An 18,197-nucleotide genomic window follows, 5' to 3' on the forward strand; every position below is an offset into this window, starting at 1 on the left:
AAAGTTTGGAATGCTTTAGTCATATCTACTGAGGTAGAAGGAAAAACATCATGGATCAGCGTCAAGAGGTGGAAGGAAAAACATGAGAAAAGAAGTAAGGGGGAGACAACCGGGAAGAAGAGGAGGAGGAGGAAGAGGAAGAAGAAGAAAGAAAGAAAGAAAACATCAGGGTAGAAGAACAGAGCAGAAAAAGAACAGAGTAGGAAGAACAAGCAGCAGAGAAATAAATAAATGCAGAATTAAGCTTTGGCCCTCAGATAAAGTTCCTGTGTGTGTCTGTGTGTCTGTCCGGTAGTTCGCCTACTTCTCACCTCCTCTCCAGTTTCTTTGACCTGCTGTGTGCTGGGCCTCTTGGCAGCACCAACAGGATCTTGCTTTTTAGTACACCAAATTAAAGATCCTCCGGCCTCATCTCTCCAGGGTTCCAGGCACCTACATGCACAGCTGCAGTGAGCTAGACAGGGCTGAATGCACAGCTCGTTCCTGGTAGCTGTGTTGGCACACCCGTGGTGGGATTACATAAACAAGCAAAGAAGCCGCTGTAAACCAACGCGAGCAGGAGGCTTGGGCCGGGTTGAAAATGAATATGCATTTGTGAGACTTTATCGTCCTCTGTCAAAAGATGGTGAAAGTATTTTCCCTATGAACCCGGATAAATGTTAAGAAAACCCAAAACTTACCCTTCGCGTTGGGCATTTTATATTTTTATATCTCTAGAAAGTATAACTTTCAAGATCCAACTCTTTGAAATACGCAAAACACGCTTTTGACTGTGGTTAAGGCACTAAGGCGTCCTCTTCCAAAAAGATAGGGTTGGATTTGCAATTCTGCATTTGAAATGCGACGAGGTTTGGAGTTGATAAAAAGCACGATACTCTTAACAAGCACACCGGGAGTTAACACGGGCTTTATCCAGGCAGCTCCTCATTCCGACATGGAGCGTGCGCCCTCTGCTGTCAGCCCTCAAGACCACCAGTCCCGGGGACAGCACCGGTGGAACGGGAACAACTGGACACTGAAGTCTTCAAACTCAAACTCGGAGCCCTGTTCAAGAAGCTCAGGGTCGGTGACTTCCAATCTGAGCTCCGCCCCAAACAGCAAGGAGAGCTAGTGATCATGTTTCTGAGTATACAGCAGGTGGCGCTGCAGGCCAGTTCCGTAATAAAGGGTGCGCAGCAGGTTGAACAGAAACACGTCTGAGCATCGAGGGGGTAGATATGTGTGTTGCCTTGGCTGAATTTAGAGAGAACAGGGGCAGTAAGACAGAAAACAAGGAGAGAGGTGTATATACGGGAGACAAGAGACTGGGTGCTTCGTAAAGAGGAATCGTGCGACCTCGTTCTGAGAACGTAGGGAGTGCAAGCACCACAGACTTATTGATTATTGATCCATTTGAGCAATATTAGTGCACGCTTCCAATGGCTGCATTTTCAGTTCCCAGAACGATACAGTGTCATCTCCAGAACCCCACTGGACTCTGATGAACTAGCATAACTGGACACGAAGACGATAGGACCACCCGCCTCTCTGGCAAACAGTTTCCGGGGGAACAGAAACCAATTTGGAGAGCACATTCTTCAGAATCGTGGATAGAGAAGTTATTGGTTGACAAGGAGAAGAACGGCCAAGTAGGATGGCACTCAAGGGAAATCAGAGTGTAAGCAGATTGAGGCCTCCCAAGTGCTAGGATTAAAGGTGGGTGCAACCACTGCCTGGCCTCTGTGTTTAATCTAGTGGCTTGTTCTGTCCTCTGATCTTCAGGCAGATTTTATTTGTTCAAAATATCACGACAAGGAGCTGATGCTGATGCAGAGACCATGGAGGAGTGCTGCCTACTGCCTTACTCCCCATGGCCTGCTTTCTTACAGAACCCACCATCACCAGCCCAGGGATGGCACCACCCACAGTGGACTGGGCCCTCCTCCACTAATTAAGCAAATGCCCTACAGGCTTGCCTACCACCCCATCTTATGGAGGCATTTTTTAAATTGAGGTTGATTCCAGCTTATGTCAAGTTGGCATAAAACTATCCTGCAGAGCAGGAATGGTGCTATACACCTGTAATCCCAGGATGTAGGAAATACAGGCAAGGAGATTGCCAGTTGGGGCCAACCTGGGATTTGAGGTCTTTTTTCAAAATAAGCAAACAAATAAAAAGGTTGTTTTAAATTGCCAAGTGTGATAATTCACTGCTAGAAAATGAATACCCCATACTGCCTTTCTACCTAAACATCAACCTTCTGATGAGGGTATGGTGCACACTTGAAGGTCAGAGGGCAACTTTGGAGGAGGAAGAGGAGGAGGGAGAGGAGGAGGAGGGAGAGGAGGAGGAGGGAGAGGAGGAGGAGGGGGAGGGGGAGGAGGAGCAGCCACATTTTATCTCTAGTAGTAAAAGTCAGCTGTCTCAGATCTTAATTAAAAATTATCAAGCTAGCATGGATCACTGCACTATTGCCTACAAGCACTCCATCCTATGACATTACAGCTTTACAGAGAGCTTGGCTTACCCTCTTTAACTCCTGAAACTCTGGGCTGGCCTGTGATTGGAATAGCCAGTAGAATAAAGGATGACCTCGAGACTTCTAAGACTAAAAGTATGTGCCAGTAAACCTGGCAAGAACCCCTTTTTTACAAAAGCACCAGTGGGCTAAAGGGACGACTCTGCTGCTGAGAATGTTTGCTGTTCTTGCAAATCACTAAGGGTTGATTCCCAGCACCTGTACAGGACAGCGCGCAACCCACTGGGACTCCAGCTCCGATGGATCCAAAACGTCCTTTTGACCCATCCAGGTACCTGCAGTCCTGGGTGTGTGTGTGTGTGTGTGACGAAGCCAGAATCACTTACAGAGACGGTACATATTTTCCTAAAGACAAACGAAGATGTCCAAGACAATGACTGCTTATTCAGAGGCAGAACCATCTACCATCTTGAGATTCAGTATGCCCCTCGGTTCCTAAATCTAAACAACACCCCTCATAAATCCATCTTCTAACTTTATTTACAAAAGAAAAGTCTTTCACCTCTAGACCTTGTTGTAAGTTATGCTTCTAGCAATGTAACTCAGAAAGCCCTGGGCTCATATGAATAGACAAGGGACGCTGGGCTCTCCCTTTAGGAGTCTGTATTAACACTTGAGCATGTGTTTTTTTCTTCCTTTGTCTAAGGTCTATCTTAATAAAAACAAAACAAAACAAAACCAAAACCAAAACCAAAACCAAAACCAAAACCAAAACCAAAACCAAAACCAAAACCAAAACCAAAAAACAAAACAAAACAAAAAAAACCCAAGCCCAGACTCTGCTTCTTTTGGGCTGTTTCTAAAATTCCCTTTTCTGTTGAAGCCAAGAATCTCAATTTTGCCTAAACAGAGGTCCTTAACAGGAAAGAACTCTTCCTCCTTCCTGCTTCTGATGTGTACCACTAGTGCCTGACTTACGGATCTGTTTTTAAACTTTCTTTACATTAAAATTTTTTGAACATCTTTTTATTTACTATTTTTATGTGTTTGGTGGTTTGCCTGCATGTATGTCTGTGCACCATGTGTATGCAGCGCCCACAGAGGCCAGAAGAGGGTATAAGATCCCCTGGGACTGGAGTTCTGTGGGTCCTGGGGGTTTAACTCAGGCTCTCCAGAAGAGCAGTCAGTGCTCTTAACCACTGAGCCTTCTCTCCAGCCCCTCTTTACATTAAAGAAACATCCATTGTGTGTTTGTGCACGTGTCTGCGTGTGGGTATGATGTGTGAGTACAAGGTGCCTGGAGGTCAGAGACCGCACTGGATCCCCTGGAACTGGAGTTTCAGGTGGTGGTGAACTGCTCAGTGTGGATGCTGGGAACCGAACCTGGGTCTTCTACAAGGGCAGTATGTGCTCTTAGCTAGGGAGCCATCTTCCAGCCTCACTTCCATATTTTAAGCTTTTTGTATGTTTCTTCTTTCTTTTTTCTGTGATGCTAAGGATAGAATCCAGGGCCTTTCACATGCTAGGTAGGTCCTTAACAAGGAGCTATATGTATCCCCCGCCTCTTAACTCTCAGATCTTTATCAGTGCATCACGGCACATGGATCTTCACAATACGGCTTTCCGGGAAAGACCCTTCAGAAAATCAGGGGTTTGTCACACCAACACAAAGCTCTCACAGGTATATCCAACCTTTTGATATTATGGCATGGTGTTGTCATTTACAGTTAATGATCAAGAACTGAGCAATTGAGCTATCTAAAAAAAAAGTGCGAAAAAACACCCCACCTTATAATGTTTTAAATAAGTGTACCGTTTTGTGTTGGGCTTCACACACATCTATCTGTTATGGGATATTAGCTTAAGGTGTATTATATTTGTTTATGATGTGGAATATTTGTTTAATGATGCAAAGATGTGTTATAGTCTTTTATGTTGCATTTGTTTAACTCTGTGAAGCTGTGTTACTTTGCCTGTCTAAAACACCTGATTGGTCTAATAAAGAGCTGAACAGCCAATAGCAAGACAAGAGAGAGAAATAGATGGGGCTGGAATGCAGAGAGAATAAATAGGAAGAGAAGAGAGGGGGGGGAGCGAGAAAACAGGAGGAGAGGAGGGTGCCAGGGGCCAGCTTCTCAGCCAGCCATGGAGTAGGAAGTAAAGAAAGATATGTAGAATAGAGAAAGACAAAAGCCCAGAGGCAAAAGGTAGACAGGATAATTTAAGAAAAGTTGGCTAGAAACAAGCCAAGCTAAAGCTGGGCATTCATAAGTAGAATAAGTCTCTGTATTTATTTGGGAGTCGGCGGTGGGCCCACAAAGAGCAAAGAGTGGAAAAAAAAAAAACCCACAACCAACTACATCTGTCCTTTAGCCATATGGCCCCTAGGCTATGGGATGGCCTTAGGTGTCAAGTTCTGAAGTGTGCTATTAGCCTAGGGCCATGCTCAATTATGCTTTTGAAGAATAAATGAACAAATGATTCAATTAAGCTATTCTTTCTTTGATTCTTTCCTTCTGTCTATTGAAAGAAATCACTCTCACCTCAAAGGGGACGATTCCATCCAAGGCAGTACAGCACAATCCCCACCTGTTGTGTGAACTCCTGGGGAGACGCTGACCGACTTACCCCAGGTGGGCACCAAGGACAGACCAAAGTAACAGCCCTGCCGCAGTCCAGCTTGGGGGAACCAACGGATTCATTAGGGTTTGCTTACAGAGCGTAGGTGAAGGATTCCTTACAGGAGCATGGGTGACCCCTAAACAACTCTATCCCTGGGAATTCTCATCCCAGCATGGATGAGAACTTCCCCATAGTTGTGTAGATGGAGGTCCATTCAACCTTCCACACTCTGCATGCCAAGAGACCATGTGCAGCTGACAGGGAAATTCAGGAGAAGCTCAGATCTCCCTCTTGTGAGAGTGAGTGTGCCAACCCCCCCACTTTCTATGACGAAACATCAATAAGCCTGATCTTGAGGATCCCCCATCGGGAGTTGCAGCTGCTCTGATGAAGCAGCAATGGATGTTTGGGTTCGGTGGGGGACCATAGTCCATAACACCGACAAATTTAACACAAACAGAATTTCTGCTGCAGGTACTGCTGCTTTTGGATAAAGGGAGAAGAGCCCTCTCCCTGAGACCAGCTGCCACCTGGTGACAATGTTTGAATAGTCTCAGCGGCTCTACTTTTCCACTGATTGTGTTAATCAGGGTTCTCTGGAGTAACAGAGCTTACAGAATGAATACACACACACACACACACACACACACACACACACACACACACACACACACACACACACATATTCTTATCAACTTTGGTCCAGCTAGTCAAACAATGTCTGTCTACCAACAGAAGGTTAAAAAATCCAGTAGTTGCTCAGTCCAGGAGGCTGGATGTCTCAGCTGGTCTTTGGCGACACCGGAATCCTGCAGAAGTAGGCTCAGTCACTGGTAAAGGAATGGACTTGCTAGCGAGAATGAGAGCAAGCAGGCAAAGAGAGCAAGCTTCCTTCTTCCATGCCCTTTCCATAGACTTCCAGCAGAAGGTGTGGCCCAGATTAAAGCTGGATCTTTCCACTTCAAAGATCTGGATTAGACATGGGTCTTCCTACTTCAAATGATTTAATTAAGAAAAAAAAAAAATCCCTCACAGGTTTGCCCAGCTGCTTGTGTGTGCTTTAGTTAATTCCAGCTGTAGTCAAGTTGACAGTCAATGATAGCCACCACACTGATCCTTGGATTAAACCTCGTTTGTCTGAAGCAGAGCCCCCCTTCAGATTTCCTTTATTAATCAGATTCACCAAGGACCAACTCTCAGAACAGCACTGGACTGGGAGGACTGAGAGGCTTCTGAGTCTGGTTCTCCTGAGTGTCATGAGGTCTTGCTCTATATCCTGCTGACCTTCCCAATGACTTCATGGCGTGCCAAATTTGGGATGCCATGGGGTGGCTGGGAAGAGGGACATTTGTTCATAGTTGTGCAAATGTCACCTCGAGGTTATATCAAGTCCCTGAGAGTCAAATAGACTCATGAATTTTTGTCTCTTTCTGAAAAAAAAAAAAAAAAAAAAAAAGCAAGCAATGTTCGAAACAATCTCACGGCGTTTCCCAAAAGTTGCTTTGTTCCCATTGGGCATTTCTAAGTACAGCTTTACAGAGCTCTTCATCTTTTCTATGATGAAAAGTAAAAGAGAAAATGATAACTTCATTTTTCGTTACAGAGCGTTTCTGTGTGTGTGAGACAGGAACTGAAGTCAAGTTGTGACATAAAAGGACCTGTAGGCACACTAGGGTTGACAGAGGCACCTTGGCAGGGGCTGGAGGCCCTGGGGGCTGTGAGCAGCAGAGAAGCACTCTGGGTGAGTGCTGTTTGTTGGGTTTGCTCACTGGGTTCAGCTTCTGTACATGCCTGGCCTGGGAACATCAGCTGGAGTTACAGAGGCCTGCTATTCCTCTTAGTGGCTTATGTCTGTCTGTCTGTCCTGCTCTGCTCCTGTGTTTGAGTTTGGAATTGTAACAATTTCAAACTCATTTTGGAACCTTACAAGGAACAATGCTAATTGGGATTTATCACCTGTTAGAGTTTGAATGTGAAATGTCCCTCAAGGCTCTTGTATTGAAAGGCTGGTCTCCAGGTGGTGGGACTATTTTGGGAAGTTGTGGAAACTTTGGGGGGAGGGGCCTAGGAAGAGGAAGTTGGTTCCCTGTGGAAATGTCCTTGGCTTGCTGTATGTCTTCGTGTGTGTGTGTGTGTGTGTGTGTGTGTGTGTGTGTGTGTGTGTGTGTGTGTGTATGGGGGTCTCTCTAGATGCTGACCTTGAACTCTCCTTGTAGCCCAGGCTGACCTTGATATCCCAATGCCCCAGACTCCTGAGTACTTAGATTACAATCTTGTGCCACCAGGCCTGGTTTGTGTTAACTACTGATGTTGTAAAACGCTCTTTTTCATTTCTCTTATGTTTTAAAGTATGCAAATATTTAAACATTATGTTTACTAATTCATCCAGAACATGCATATATACATTATACACATACACAATCAAACACACACACACACACACACACACACACACATATTTGCTTCTTCAAATTCATTCTGCATCAGTTATGTCTAGAGGAGCCAGATGCTGAGTTTAATTATTTTTGTTGTAGCCCACTTCAGACTGAAAAATACAGGGAATTAAACATGATAGAAATACGTGCTCTCACCAAAAATTGCACTCCTTAGCCAATGTCTGTGGTGAATTTCTGCCAAAAAAAACCTTCAGATATTGCATGTGACATTCTGTGATTTTTTTTTTGAAATATCTTTATTTAGTCATAAGTTGGAGCAGTTTATTAAGGACAGCTATGAAATGATAGTCTGCCTTTTCTTTTCTGCTGGGTTCCTTCCTTTCTTCTTTGAGACAAGGGTCTCACTGTGTATCCCTGGCTGGTCTGGAACTCACTATACAGATCAGACTAGCCTCAACCTCAGTTAGATCTTTCTGTTTCCAGAAGCTGAGTGCTGGGACTACAGGCATGTGCTAACACGACTAGCTAGTTGCCATCTTTCCTCTCTCTCTCTCTCTCTCTCTCCTCTCTCTCTCTCTCTCTCTCTCTCTCTCTCTCTCTCTCAATCTCTCTATGAGTGTGGTGTAGGTACACATGGGTGTTCAAGTGCACACACCTGTGAGGAGGCCAGAGGAGACGTCAGGTGTTCTGATATACCGTTCTGCCTGTGTTCTTTTGAGACACTGAATCTGAGCCAGGCTTGTTGATCCTGTCTCCAGCACAGCATCGGGTCACATGTGTGTGGAGCCACACCTGGCCTTTTCTGTGGGTTCTGGGAAATTGAGTTCAGGTCTTCATGTTTGTGCAGAAGCACTTTACCTTCCCCTGAGGCATCCCCAGCCCTGAATTTCATTTTCTTGTTGGAGGAATGAAGAGTGTATTTGGGGATTTTAAAACATTCATCATTTGTATACTTTTTATTGTGATTTTGAAACTTTTTTCAGCTTTTTTTTTTTATAGGAAAGGGGGGAAATAAATCCACTATCCCCGTTTCAGAATGTAAATAGTGATAAAACTCTTGATAAATATAAGAAAATTGAAAACCACCTGATGTTCCTGTGCATATCACGGGGCTCTGTGTGTTTGCAGTGAGAACAGTCCAGCAAAGGGAAGCACACAAGGAGAAACCGGGGACAAGGGACAAGACCTGCACATAGGGATCACACAGGGAGATTCTCCTTTCTTTGGGGCTACCATTGGATCCCCTAGAACTGGAGTCCTGGATGTTGGTGAGCTACCATATGGATGCTGGGAGCCAAACCCTGATCTTCTGCAAGAGCACTGAGTGCTTCTAACCACTGAGCCATCTCTCCAGCCTCTAGTCTTTTATTTTTAAATATTTTTAAATCCTTAAAAGTTTTGTGAATTATACATATATGTATATATATAATTCGGTTTATATATTATATGATATTAGGTAACTATGTTTATCAGGTTTTTCTTATTTTCATTTTGTGTATGTATAATACACTATATGCATGTACTATTATGTAATATGTATTTTATATATTATTAGGTTTTCTTATTTTAGGTATATGAGTGTTTCGTTTGCAGGCATGTCTATGCAGGCATGTGCATCCATGATGTCTGTGGAGGTCAGAAGAGGGCATTTGATTCCCCGGGACTGGAGTTGTGAGCCACCATGTGGGTGCTGGGAATTGAACCTGGGTCCCTCAACAAGAACAAGTGTTCTTAATCTCCGAGCCACCTCTCCAGCACGTGCAATGTGTATTGATCGTATCCACTCACCACTACCTTTCCTTCAACTTCCTCTGGTGCCCCTAACCCATCTCCCTCTCAACTTCATGTCTTTTTTTAAAAAAAAAATTTGTTTATTTGAGATAAGATCTCTCTGTAGTCCTACCTGGCCTGGAAGTCTCTGTGTAGATCAGTCTGACCTCAGACTCACAGAGATCTGCCTGCCTCTGCCTCCTGAGTGTTGGAATTAAGTGTTTGAGCTACCACACCTGATTAATGCCCTTTAAAAAATAGTTAATATCTTCCTGAGTCCAGTTAGTTCTGCCTGAATGATCTGAAGGAAGCCAATGTTATGGAAAAGGGGCCAAGACAGGAAAAGAAGGACATATTAATGCTGCCCAGGGTTGAGTGATGCACCCTGACAGAAAACTAAAATGACACACTAAACGTATTTATTTAACCTGGGCGTGGTGGTACATGCCTTTAATCCTAGCACTTGGGAGGCAGAAGCAGGTGGATCTCTGTGAGATAGAGGCCAGCCTGGGCTACGTAGTGAGTTCCAGAACAGCCAGAGCTACATAGTGAGACCTGGCAGGTCCAGAAGAAAATGGGGACAAATTGCCAGTAACTGTGGTTCGATTAGCATGCCAAAGTGGAGTTCTGGCATTCATGCTCTCTCAGCATCTCACTAAGTACCTGCTGTAGAGTCCACTCAGCCATCCTGGCTCCCTCTGCTCTTCTCACTCCACCCCTACCCTGTCCCCCTAACTTCTCGTTCTATACCCCCCGCCGTTTTGGTCATTCATTCTCTCAGTTCTTGGCTCTCTCCTTACCCTGGCTCTCTTCCCCCGCTCTTGCTCCCCATCACAGACCGGTTCAGTGTGCTTTACCTCCCTGCTCTGGACTCTTTCGGATGCCCCTGGCTGTTCTCTTCCTCATATCTACAATGAAAACCTTCTCAATCATACCCTGGAGCAGTCATGTCCTCATTTTATATATGACACTGTCTCAACAAACAAGCAAACAAAAAACAACAACAAAAATTGTTTCATTTAATATGAACGCAGGTAATCATGGGAAGAAGCAGCCACAACACGTAGAGTTCCAGTGGCTGAATGGCACATGTAGATCTACCTTATCAGTGCTTATTAAATGCAAATGAACTAACCGTTCTAACAAATGCAGAGTGGGTGAGACAACTGACCCAACTATAAAATGTATCTGTTATTGGAGATTTTGGGGAGTCCTTGCAGAGTAGGGAAGTGCTGTGGGATGGTCTGTATGTCAAGTGTGTTGCTGATTGGTCAATAAATAAATCACTGATTGGCCAGTGGCCAGGCAGGAAGTATAGGGGCTGGCAGGAAGGAGGAGAATAAAGCTGGGAAGTGGAAGGCTGAGTCAGAGAGACAAAGCCAGCCGCCACGATGACAAACAGCATGTGAAGATGCCGGTAAGCCATGAGCCACATGGCAAGGTATAGATTAATGGAAATGGATTAATTTAAGCTGTAAGAACAGTTAGCAAGAAGCCTGCCACGGCCATACAGTTTGTAACCAATATAAGTCTCTGTGTTTACTTGGTCGGGTCTGAGCGGCTGTGGGGACTGGCAGGTGATAGAGATTTGTCCTGACTGTGGCCAGGCAGGAAAACTCTAGCTACAGACAGGGAAGTCTGGGGCCCCACTTGAGATTCTTAGTCTTGTTAATAAAACAATTTAAAAGCAGAGTCACAAGAGAGCTCGGGGACAATTCTGTTACAGTTCAAAAGAGAGACAGGAGCCAACTGTAGATCTTGGCAGCTGCCTGAAGGAGCATGATGGAGAAAGGGAATACAGCCTTGCTATTTGAGTTTTTTTTTTTTTTTTTTTTTTTTTTTTTTTTTTTTTTTTTTTTTTTTTTTTTTTTTTTTTTTTTTTTTGTTTTTTCGAGACAGGGTTTCCCTGTGTAGCTTTGTACCTTTCCTGGGACTCACTTGGTAGCCCGGGCTGGCCTCGAACTCACAGAGATCCGCCTGGCTCTGCCTCCCGAGTGCTGGGATTAAAGGTATGCGCCACCACTGCCCGGCACTATTTGAGTTTTAATCCAGCATGGACCTTAACCGTGTGGTGGACAGGCAGACACATGGGAAGGGGAGCTTTGGAGAAAGGAGGAAGCCCTGGTGTTAGGGGGAAGCATGCTTAGAAAAGAGAAAATCGTGCTTTTCTCAGAGAAGCAGAATGTCCCCAACAAAACGTCATGGTGGTTCTGAAGCAAGTGAAAAAATGGCAGGCTTTCTGGGAAGGGAAGGGACACCATCCCATTTAAGGGATTAATATTCCTCCAATCTCTTCAGGGTGGCATCATGTGACTTACCTCCCCATTAAAGGGATAAGTATTTTCTCCAATCTCTTCAGGATGGCTTCATGTGACCCCACCTCCCGGAGGGGTGGTCCCTTGGCCAGGTAAGTGAATGGCCCAAGTGGACTAACTCTCAAGGGAGCAGACAATGGCAGGTCTCCACCCAGAGGTAGATTCCGTTCTTTTTACTGTAACATATCTAGAGGACACATACCTTGAATTCAAAGATGTAGAGGGATGGAAAGAAAAGAAAGGAGAAACTATACAGCACAAACAATAGCCCAAAAGGGAAACAGACTAACTCTACTGAGACAAAACACCAGACTTCATGAAATTGTTGCTACAGATAATGGCATTTTATAATGGTCAGGGGTAAGACTTCAGAAAGACAACCATAAGCATATACACACCTAACAACAGAGCCCCTGATTACATGAAGCACAGATTGACGGAATTAAAGGCAAAAGAGGCAATTCAACAGTAACAGAGCCTCTGAGGTTGCACTCTCAACAGTGGAGACCGCAGCTGGGCAGAAGATGGGGTAAGGGAACAGAAGTCTTGAACATCACTATAGCCCAAGGGCACGCAGAACAGTTTGGCAACAGCAAAGCCCATTCTCTAGAATACACTGTATCCTGAGCCACAGAACAATCATAACAAGTTAAAAGAATTTATACACAGCCTCTTCTGACCACAGTGAAATGGAATTGAAATAAATAAATGAAGGAAGTTTGGGAAAGTCACAAACATGCAGAAAATGGAAGAATATACTCTTTCATAAACAATGGGCAGAATTTTAAAGATCACAAGGGAAATTAGAAAATACTTGAAATGAACTGCAGCAAATACATAGCAGGGTAAAGTGTATGGGATGTAGCTAACCCAGGGGTGACGGGGGGGTGACGGGGGGGAAGGAGTGACTGTAAGAGTAACTGAGGGAGGGGCCAGGGAAGATGGCTGACAGGAAAGTGCTAGCCATACAGGCATGAAGACCTGAGCCCGATCCCCAGAAAGCACACAAAAAGCCAGGTTTGGTGGCACACACTTTTCAGCCTGTTGCTGGCAGCGACCAACAGATCTCTAGGGCGTACTAGGAGTCAGCTGAGCAACTTAGAACCTGGCCCTAAAGAGAGATTTGACTCAAATAAGATGGAGGGTTCTTAAGGAACAACCTGAGGTTGACCTCTGCCTTCCACAGCCAGTGCACTCATACACGAATACACACACACACACACACACACACACACACACACACACACACACACACACCCCTACCCTCCTACCCCTCAAACAGAAAAGGAGTCTTTGGGATAATGGGTCCATAAATCTATGGCATGTGTCATAATTCAAAACACAGCAGAGCCACACATAGCTAATTGTCCATATGTTGGTTTAAAAATAAAGTTGTAAAGACTGGAGGTGGTTGCTCACACCTTTAATCCCAGCACTCAAGAGGCAGAGGCAGGGGAATGTCTGAGGTCAGCCAGGGCTACAGAGAAGACTGTCTCGAAAAATCAATCAATCGAGTTGTAGAGGCTAATATATGCATTTTGCTATGGAAAAAGAAGGGCCCTTAAGAGCGATGAGGGCATTTCTGCTGATGGGCACTCACAAGACCCTTCTACAGAACTCCTTAAAGCTTTTTATGGTGGTTGTATATTTGCTTATGTTGCACAAATCAAGTATTTGATTTAGTTACAGGAAAAAATAACAAAGGAACAAAATATGGATGCCTAGTTCTACTGCTAAACAGTTTGCAAGAGAGTTCCCAAAAATAATTAAAGACATAAGGGCTGGAAAGAAAAACATGAAAACGTCATCCTTTATAAGTAGTGGAGGATGGAGCCTCCCACCGCTTCCCTACAGATCTTCTGGTCTGAGGTTGACCTGAGTCCGGGAAGGAGTACATTCCTAAAGAACTCTGGATTAGCTGCCTTCCCATCTATAAAAGGAGCTGTTGTTTAGCAGCAAAAGTGACTGGGCTATGAGCAAGGCCAGAATATCAGGGTCAGGGCACTGAACGCAGCAGGTGGTACGGGACAGAAACCTGCTTTCTGGTCACACCAGGAGAAGCCAAGCATTTGTCGCCCTGTCTCCCACCCCAGGTGTCCAGGTCCTGCTGTGGACACCCCTCCTGGTCTCCTCTACATCCCTCCACAGTCTCTCAGGCCAGAGAAGCTGCAATTGCAGGGAATGGCCCAACTCAAAGCAGGAAAAGCACTGTCTTCCTGGCCCTCTGGGGTGGACACCACCAATGTGAGGCTTTCCCATTAAAACTGGAGTCTCTTAAATGAAGCGCATGTGGCTTCAGGAGTCCTGAAGGAAAGAATGACAGAATGAAAGAAGTTGGCAGTGCGGGTGGAAAGGAAGGCGGGTGCCCTGAATTGCTCTGCACAGATGACACGCAGCTTTGGCTCTTTGCTGTGTTGTTGTTTTGCTAGCACTGTTCTTGTGCGTCAACTGGTCGCATGCTGTATGCGTCTGTAATCCTGGGCCTTGGCAAGCTCAAAAAGTTTTGTAGCTATTTTTTTAAGCCGTGACTTTATAAATTAGTTTCAATCAAGTATCTCTAGGCATGTCTTGAAGGTAAATTGTTCTCTAATTTCATAGTAAGGAAAACTAACACCTGTGAATAAAAACTCCTGAAAAGAAACTGTCTGCAGAGACTGGAGAGATTGGAATGTTGCAGGTCCAGAGGCTAATTACCTTATCTTGGGCTAGTTCTAGCCCCAGAAACAGCCACTCCTTGCCTATCTCTGTGTTAACATACTGAGACTAATGGATAATACCTTTGGAGTCTGTTGACTTAGCAGATGAACTGGCTTCCACCACCCTCAAAGCTAAGAATTGTCATTAGCTAGGGTCTTAATTAGGGTTACTATCGCTGTGATGAAACATCATGACCAAAAGCAACTTGGGAAGGAAAGGGTTGATTGTATTCACAGGTCCACATAACAGTTCATCATCAAAAGCAGTCAGGGCAGGAACTCAAGCAGGGCAGGAACCTGGAGGCAGGAGTTGATGCAGAGACCATGGAGGCTCCATCTTAAAAAGGACTTCCAGCTGGGAGGTGCAGTGGTGGTACATGCCTTTATTCCCAGCATTTGGGAGGCAGAGGCAGGCAGATCCTTGTCTTAAAAAACTTAAAAAAAAAAAAAAAAGCCACAGAGAAGTGCCGTTTATTAGGTCGTCCCTTATGGCTTGCTCAGTCTGTTTTCTTATAGAATCCAGCACCATAAGCTCAGGAATGGCCCCACCCACATTGAGCTGGGCTCTCCCCCATCAATCACTAATTAAGAAAAGCCCTACAGCTCTGCCTACAGCCTGATATTATGGAGGCATGTTTTCAACTGAGGCTCCCTCCTCTCTGACGGCTCTATCTTGTGTCAAGTTGACACAGAAAACATCAAGTTGACAGAGCCAGCGCAGATAGCATCTTGGGCCTGTAGAAAAGCTCCTCCAACCTTGCTGTACCTCTTCTCTTATGTGCTCACCAATAAATTTTAAGGTTGCCGTGATTTATGCCTTTCTTTGTTCGGTAAAACCATAAAACTTCACGAAACTGCTTCCATGTTGGAATATGGAATTTGAGGTGGCTATACCTGTATTCCCAAGCCATGGTCAGTCAAAATGGCTCCAGAATAAACTATCTCTTATTCTTTTTAAGATAAATGTTAGGATCAAGGGCATACAAAGAATGGGGACAGACCACCGAGGGCTATTAAACCAGAAGCAAACTTTATTCCAAAAATCACTGCAGGGAAAGAGAGAATACCAGTTAACTGGGACCACAGTCAGAGTCTGAGATTCTGAAAACTGTGGCAAAGGGGCCAGTTTCAAGCCCCTTTTTATAGCAAAAAGTAAGCATCAGGCATGATATGCATGCTAGGAGCCATACAGAAACAACTATTAAAAGTTAATTTTGGTCCACGACAGTTGTCGGCTATAACGGAGTTATCGAGAATAGCTAACCCCAAACTGCAGAGAGCCATTATAAAAACTAACATTTGGGTTGCTGACAGAGCTGCCCATCGTAAAATAAAGATAGGTCTAGTTAAAGGTTAATCCCTATTTGCTGGTAAAGCTGATGGCTGTCAGCTTTCATCTCTTAAGCTTATAATTATTTTATTTCTGTATTCCTATCATTCCTGTCTTCCTGTCTTCCTATTCCTGACCCTTCAATGAGAACTGTGGATTTTGCGTTGACGCACAAATGGTTTATCAGAAAACTTTCCTCACTACCTGTTTTCTTCTCTACTAAAAAGATCTGTTTTCTAGCAGAGTCAGAGAGATGTTTAGGTACGTATTTATGGCAGTACTAGTCATGCTGTTCCCAAGGAAAAGTGATCCAAATGTCCACCTTGTGAGTAATGGCTGCAAACCATGATGGGTAATACAGTTACTCATCCTCAAAGGGAAAGATCAGTCATAGCAGTGTACACCTGTCACCCCAGAACTCAGGACGTGGTGTCAGGAGGATCAGAGATTCAAGTCGCCCTTGGCTACTCGAGATTCTGTCTAAAAAAAGAAAAATTCTGACACTTGCAACGTGAGTGAACCTTGAGAACATTACACTCAGTGAAAAGGACAAGGGTTGTATCATTTTACTTACAGGAGGTTCTTGCTATCGGTCAGCTTTTCATTACTATAACAAATGCCCAAGATAAGTTATAAAGAGATAAGGTTGATTTTGACCCATAGTTTTGGAGGTTCAGGCCATGATCAGTCTGTTGTTTGGGCCTGTTCTGGTAGTGTGGGTTCTTTGTGTGGCAGAGCCTTCCTTAGGTTTGGTTGGCTTAACTCAGGGGTCTAAGGTGACAGACGGTCAGCTGCCACTGGAGTTACCCTGAGCCACTGGCTCTTGAATTTGTTGCCTCATGTTAACAGGGCACAAGTATGTACAGAGAAGAGTGAGCAAGCCAAATTAAGTTGGTTTTTTTGTTTGTTTGTTTGTTTGTTTTTCGAGACAGAGTTTCTCTGCGTAGCTTTGCACCTTTCCTGGAACTCACTTGGTAGCCCAGGCCGGCCTCGAACTCACAGAGATCCGCCTGCCTCTGCCACTCGAGTGCTAGGATTAAAGGCGTGCACCACCACTGCCTGGCCAATTAAGTTTTATTAAAGAAAAATTAAGAAAAACTGTGTGTGTGTGTGTGTACGGGTGGTGCGTGTGTGTGTGTGTGTGTGTGTGTGTGTGTGTGTGTGTGTGTGCGCATGTGTGGGTGTGAGTGTGGGTTTAATCCCAAGAAGGGGATACCATCACACTGCCTTGTTTAATGGCCTTTTATGGAACTGGATGGAGACTTGGGTAATTTTTATTGAGATTGGTCAGTCTTTGAGCACAGCAAGGGCTGAACCAAGAGTATATCTTAGTTACTGTTCTATTGCTGTGAAGAGACACCATGACTGTAGTACAAATTGTTAGAAGGTCTTATTAATAAAAACAAACCTGGAGCCAGGTATTAGAGTGAATGCTAGAAGATCAGAGAAGCAGAACAAACCACAGCTTCCTCACCTTGCAGTTCCTCAGCTGATCCTGTTTTCTCAGATTGGAAACCTCTGTGTCCTCATCCGAATGAGTCTCAGCTGAACTGCTGCTAAAAGCCGAAAAGCTTAACCAGCCTAAATTCCTGGTCCTCACCCCTTATATACCTTTCTGCTTTCTGCCATCACTTCCTGGGATTAGAGGTGTGAGTCACCATGCCTGGCTGTTTCTAGTATGGCTTTGAACTCACAGAGATCCACATGGATCTCTGCCTCTGGAGTGCTAGGATTAAAGGTGTGTGCTACCACTGCCTAACCTCTATGTTTAATATTATGGCTGTTCTGTTCTCTGACTCCAGATAAGTTTATTGGGGTGCACAATATATCAACCACACATGACCAAGGCAACTTAAAAGTGAAAGTATTTAATTAGGGCCTTGCTTACAGTTTTCACGGTTAGTCCATAAAAATTTTACAGGGCTAGTCCATGACCATCATGGGTGACATGTGACCGTAGGCAAGACATGGCTCTGGAGCAGTAGCTGAGAGCTGCATCTTATCTGAAACTTAAAGGATGGTGTGGGGAGAAGGGGAGGAGGAGAGAGAGAGAGAGAGAGAGAGAGAGAGAGAGAGAGAGAGAGAGAGAGAGAGAGAAAGAGAGAGAGACTGGACCTGGTGTAGGCCTTTGAAACCTCAAAGCCCACTCCCAGTGACACACTTCCTCCAACAAGGCCACATTTCATAATACTTTCTAAACTGTCCACTAACTGGAAACCAAACATTTAAATATATGAACCTACAGGGGCCATTCTTTTTCAAATAGCCACAGAGGGGCCGAATCTGTTTCACATTCACCCCCCCCTCCCCCACCCCCCCCCCCCCCCACCCCCCCACCCCCACCCCCCCCCCCCCCCACCCCCGCCATCAACAGGAAGGCAATCATGCATTGTTCATCCAGGCAGGGAAGTGGTTATGAGTTGGGTCACCTTTATCCTCTCTCTCTCTCTCTCTCTCTCTCTCTCTCTCTCTCTCTCTCTCACACACACACACACACACACACACACACACACACACACACTCACACACTTGTTTCTCTGGCTATTGATGGGGTCACGTTCCTTCCTTGTTCTTGGATTGCGTGGCTATTCATGATCTACTATGAATCC

Source organism: Peromyscus californicus, unplaced genomic scaffold (genome assembly GCF_007827085.1).
Source record: "Peromyscus californicus insignis strain IS unplaced genomic scaffold, ASM782708v3 Scaffold_17__1_contigs__length_78620276, whole genome shotgun sequence".
Taxonomy (NCBI): domain Eukaryota; kingdom Metazoa; phylum Chordata; class Mammalia; order Rodentia; family Cricetidae; genus Peromyscus; species Peromyscus californicus.